At 41.6% G+C, this 5,603-nt stretch overlaps 1 pseudogene; it reads right to left on the bottom strand.

Annotated features, from left to right (window-relative positions):
• Positions 1–287: 287 nt before the first annotated feature.
• LOC106744322 lies at positions 288–1,143 on the bottom strand (annotated as a pseudogene).
• Between the last annotated feature and the right edge of the window lie 4,460 nt (positions 1,144–5,603).

The raw sequence follows: 5,603 nt of genomic DNA, 5'->3' as shown, positions 1-5,603 counted from the left end.
TTTCCATTTTTTTTACGAAGACGAAGGTAGCGATACTTAAACGACTGTAGCTTGTAAACGAATGAACGAATTGTCATGAAACTTCACACATAAACTAGTGACAGATGAACCTCTCGAAATAAATCATATTCATTTTCTAGTGGCGCCACGTACTGAAAAATCGTGGGACTTTTCAGCCCATGTAGTACATATGTGAAATGTATGACTCTAATTTCTACACGCCATATGTGTGTGTGTGTGTCTTCTGAATCGATCAAACGTGCGTATGGTTTATTTGAACAGCGTGTTCACTCATGTTTCATGGTTTCTGTTCCATCGGTCGTTTGAGAGTTATCCAACAATTGTTGGGCTTTGAACAACTCGATGAGTTATTCCGTTGCAGTAGGAGCTAGTTTAACAGCTGCACCAAGTTTCTTCTGTGAGTCAAACAATCGAATATCAATATATTACAGAAAAATATTTCAAGAGATACGTATCACTTTTCTTTACTACAGTGAATAAAAGATTTTGTTTCTTGTAATAAAATATATATAAGTTACATTTGGAAACTGCGCCGAATTTCTTGTTGGATCTTTGAACATAAATGGTGTCCATGGTCCTTGGATCGATGGAAATTCCGTGTGCCATAGTTTTCACAATCTTAAGGAAGCACTATCATGAATCTGTGTACGCAACAATTCCATCAATTTTATGATATCATCTCGATTGTAGTTGGAAACATTCATCCACTGTCTACTACCATTTACTACACAAGATGTACCAATGTGAATTAAATTTTATTTAAATACATCGTATTTTCATGTATATAAGTGGGTACATGCAATTTTCGGCAACTATAACCAGACGCCTGTGCCTTCTCGGTTTAATATATACAACTACTCCTGGGTTTTCTTTTGCATAATTAACTAAATCGTGCTCTATAAAGCCCCTGAAAAAAATTAACCGGATTGATATTTTCCTATCATGTATGCATACATCGTCACATACAAACAAATAACGTCTGACCTCATTCCTATACTTGTACCATGACTCTTACAAAATTTCAAAGTAATCCTTTGCAGTTGATAGACGTAACCGTCTGATCCCAAGACCATGAGGTGCACGTGGAAATTCAGATTTCAGGAATAGATGTCTGTTCGACATATTCTTTGTATATAAGATACAAAATGTACGAGAGAGGATAGACGGTTACTTTCCTTCCTTCAATTTTGGTAGTAAGCAGCCTGTCGGTCTTGTATCGTCCCAACACCAAAATACGGTTAAGGTGAAACCGGAGGCTCAGCCGCGGAAAGGAGCGCGGCTAACCAGGAGAAGAGGAAGACTACCCAAAGAACAAAAACAAAACTAAGAATCTTCTTAAGTTATTTTTATAAGAACATATTATGTTTACAAGAACAGTTATTTTTATAAGAATATGAGAACAGTTTATTTGGACGAGAACAGTTTATTTTGAGAATAGTTTATGAGAACAAGTTTATTTTGGTGATGTCTAGGGGAAAATTACAAGAATTTAGTTATATACTACAAGTTCGAGTTTAGACTCAAATTATTTTAATAAACAAAGTAAGAAAAAAGCAGAAGTTTATTTAAAACCGGAATTAGATAAAAATAAAGAAGATACCCGGTGGGTGGCGCCACGGACCCGGGATGACACGGAGGAGAGGCGCGATTGCGATTGGCGGGGACCGGCAGTGAATGAGGAGGCATCGCGGAAGGCAGATTACATTTGAAATTGAAGAAGAGAAAAAGTAAGGCAGTTGCAAGCAGGCGCGGGATGCGAGAAGACGTGGGTCCGGGAAAGCAGAAAACTACGGAGATACGAAAGGGACGAAAGACCCTGGAGAAGGCGGACGGAGAGGAAAGCCGGCGGGGACGTCCTGGTACAAATCTCCGAGTGGAGGCTCAGGAAGACGCGGGGAAACGACCGGTCGCCTGGCGACGGTAAGTGGACTCGGAATTCACCACTGTTCCCCCTCGTAATTTTCTGTCGACCAAGACCCTTTGTCGAGGAGAATAAGCGTCCGGTGAAAAAATCACGCGGGTCGCGACGACGGTGGCCGGAATTCACGGGCCACCCGGGTACAATATACGACGCACTTTACATTGTCTCGTCGTGCGTGTCCGATCGTGTCTCGGCGGGTTACGGCGAAAGTCCTACGTCGCAATAGGGCTAGATAAGAAAAAAAACGGCCGCGGGCGAAACTGCGCGGCGATATTCCTTTGATTAACGCGCCGGTTCGCGGAATTAAATCCGCCTTCCAGATACAGTGTTTCTACGAGCTAAATTCGTTTGAGATTAGTTCGGGATTTTTGTTCACGATTGTTAGCCACGTTTTATTGTAAATAGTATTGGTATATAGTTATCCCTATAGTTATTTCGTAGTTTCTAAGTGCGTTTATATCAAGCAAGCCGTTCATTACCATTTCTTTTGTTTTGCATTATTCCTTAGAGTATCTATAATCTAAATTCCATTTCTTTTGTTCATCTCTTCATTACTTGTCGTGCTAGTGATTATTTTCTTTTCATAAATAGAGTTTAGTCATTCGCGTTTACAGAACAAGTGTTTCATTTCTCGTGCTTCCCTTTTCTATCTACTGTGCATCTGAGGCGGGCGTCCTGCGACTCGAACATTTTATTCGGGGACGACAGCGCTGCCGGGGAGGGAAACCCTTCCGCGCACCAACTACAATACGGCATATCTGGGGAGACTTGGCCGGTCCAGCTACCCAGGCCCAGAGTTCGGGCGTACCTCTAGAAGCGCCCTGGCTACCGTGTAAGGACAGTGGGATCATTGGGGAAGTTAACTGCCGGATGTTCAGCGAGCCTTGGATGGTCTAAAATCGACTTATTCACATATCTAGTGACACCCGGTCACAATGTCAGACTATGGATTAGGATTGAGATTGAATTGAAATTTGGCAAATCAGAGTAAGATTCACTAAACTTTAGATTTTAATCCAATCTCAATCCTAATCTGTAGTCTGATAAGGGTTTTTAAAAAAATGACCAATTACAGTCGAATATTTAAAAAATCGATTATCTTCTCAATGCTCTTAAACTCGATTACTTGCTATTCGATAGTTTTTTTTAAATCGATATGTTGCGTTGCCTACGGCTGTGATCCTTTCGCATTTTTCAATAAGAAGAGAATTTATCAAGTTGAAATAATCATTCTATCTTGCTCTTTCAGACCAACGTACAAAGTTCAATATGTCATTTGATGTAGGCTTGAGACCGTTATGATTATATGACGTATATGCTTACATATAGAGGTTGTTAGTCAATTTGTCGAATCCTCACTGTTTGTGAGCGAATGCACTCAATTGCTCGTGTGCAACGCTCCCGCTGGATTTGCCCAGCGCAGGGCACGGAATACAATGAAGAATCGGTGGCAAGAGAAATTCTTTAAAGTCGAGCTTCGGTTGTGCAATGGTTTATTCGGCTGTTGAGACAGAATGGCGATTTGGCCCTTACAATGCGGGACGTGATGATGTTCTTCCTTTTCTTGTTTGCCACGCGCAACCGCCGTTACAGGACGTAACACGATTCAATTCGACGATCACAACGTTCAAAAATTACAAATATGATTAAACGAAAGACCGACAATTACTTGCGAGATCGTCGCGAGGACGCTATTGAGATCTCGAAACGAGATGAATCGAGAAAGAACTTGAATTCTCGCACGGACGGCCAAACCCGTAGCGAGCCGAGATACGCGAACTATGATAACCAAACAACTTGTTCTAATTTGATCTGAAAGTCTCTCTCTCTCTCTGTGTTTGCTTAACGTTCTTCTCAACGGTCTCTCCTTGTGCTCTCAAGGCACCCACTTTTATACCAGTATAATTTTTTTTTCAAGCGGGACGAATAGATTGGTTGACCTTCGATCGATCGGAGCCTTTTCGATCATGTTCAAATGTGGTGATGTTTTTTAGATATTGACAATTATATTCTTATCACCGAACACGTGATTGAACACGCGTGTTTCAGATTTACTTGTTTGTTGTTGTCAGTTCGCAATCCGTATGTTATTGTTTCGAGATCGCGGCTCATTTCCCGCATCATGCTCGGCTCACATGTGATGAGCATAATAACATTAACGTTTTCCGTTGAAATTCAATTGAAATTTTAAACATCCACCAACAGCGCCGAGACTACTCACGCGTCGCCTATTGTATCTCAAAGGTCGTTTTAAGTTGTTTGTAGATAATTTTTTATCTTAGAGTGCTTAATTCATACTCGTGCTTTTTAATAAATAATAGCCTGACCGTGAGCTATTTCGCCTCGGGTCGTGTTTTTCATCGAAGAGGGAGACATGAGTACCCATTATGGAGGTATTTACTGCCCTTGCTTTGATATCTCTTTTGTTGTAAAGTTTCCATAAATGTGATTTTAACCCAGAAATTACATATATATATATATATATATATATGTATGTGGCGGTCGAAATAACCGGCGGTAAAAACAACGGCTGTTCGCACCCGTAATTTGTTTTTTCGTATTTTATTTTGTGATTAATTTGTTCTTCGGCGTCCCTGAGGACCCCGGAGCGTTCACTCTTGTTTGATACCTCAAACGTCGCGGACGCGCTCGCGAGTGTTCCTCGCCACCGATTCTTTTCGTAATTTGTATTTGACGCTCCGTTCTAGAGACTCTGTTTGACTGCGTCTCTCGCAAACGCGCGTTAGTGCATCGCGCTTGGGAGTGCGAGTATCTTTCGTCGTACAAGAGTCTTTTCCGACGGCCGTCCTCGCGGTCGACGCCGTCGCGCTCCTTGTGCGCGATTTCCTTTCCGTGCCTCTCCCCGCGAGTGAGAGAGAACCGCCGCGGCGACCTAGCGAGCCGATTTCCTAGCGCCCCGCTTTCTGTATTTAGCGTTCCCCATTTTGTTTAACGTTGCGTTTTTAGTTTATAGAATCCCGTTCCTTTTTGTGTCGCGTTGCGAGTTTTATAATTTCTTGTAAATACAGCGTTTCGTGTGAACAGTTATAAAGACTCCGTATTTATTTGCGCACACCCCAGCACTTCCGCTCACTAACTTTTTCTTAATAGCGGCTTTCGCTAAATAATATATATATATATATATTGGGTTGGCAAATAAGTTTGTTCGGTTTTTTAATCGGAGTAGGTTTACTCGTTCTGCTATCTCTTTTCCACAGCGCTATCGCACAACGCGCTTGCGCAGCTGAAAAGCGACGTTCCACCTAAGCTATTTGTAAACATACGCCGGTTAATACCAGAGTATTGTGCGTACTGCACGGTTGCAAATATAAAAGAAAAGGACGTCCATTTTCGCCATATTTTACTTTTTTATTTCAAAAAAGGCAAACGAGCTGCGGAAGCTCATAAGAACATTTGTAATGTGTATGGGGACGATGCTTTATCAGAACGTGTGTGTCAAAAATGGTTTGCCAAATTCCGTTCTGGAGATTTTGATGTTAGTGACGCGTCCCGTTCTGGTCGTCCAGCAGAGATCGATTCAGCTGTAATAAAGAATACCATTGACAAAAATCCATCGCAAACAGTACGAGAGATTGCTACGACACTTAATATATCCCACACAAGTGTAGAAAACCATTTGCATCAGTTGGGATACGTTTCT

The sequence above is a fragment of the Dinoponera quadriceps genome, unplaced genomic scaffold (assembly GCF_001313825.1).
Source record: "Dinoponera quadriceps isolate SergipeBrazil2010 unplaced genomic scaffold, ASM131382v1 scaffold1401, whole genome shotgun sequence".
Taxonomy (NCBI): Eukaryota; Metazoa; Arthropoda; class Insecta; order Hymenoptera; family Formicidae; genus Dinoponera; species Dinoponera quadriceps.
Note: the sequence above shows the minus strand (reverse complement) of the source record. Positions and strands in the feature narration are given on the sequence as shown.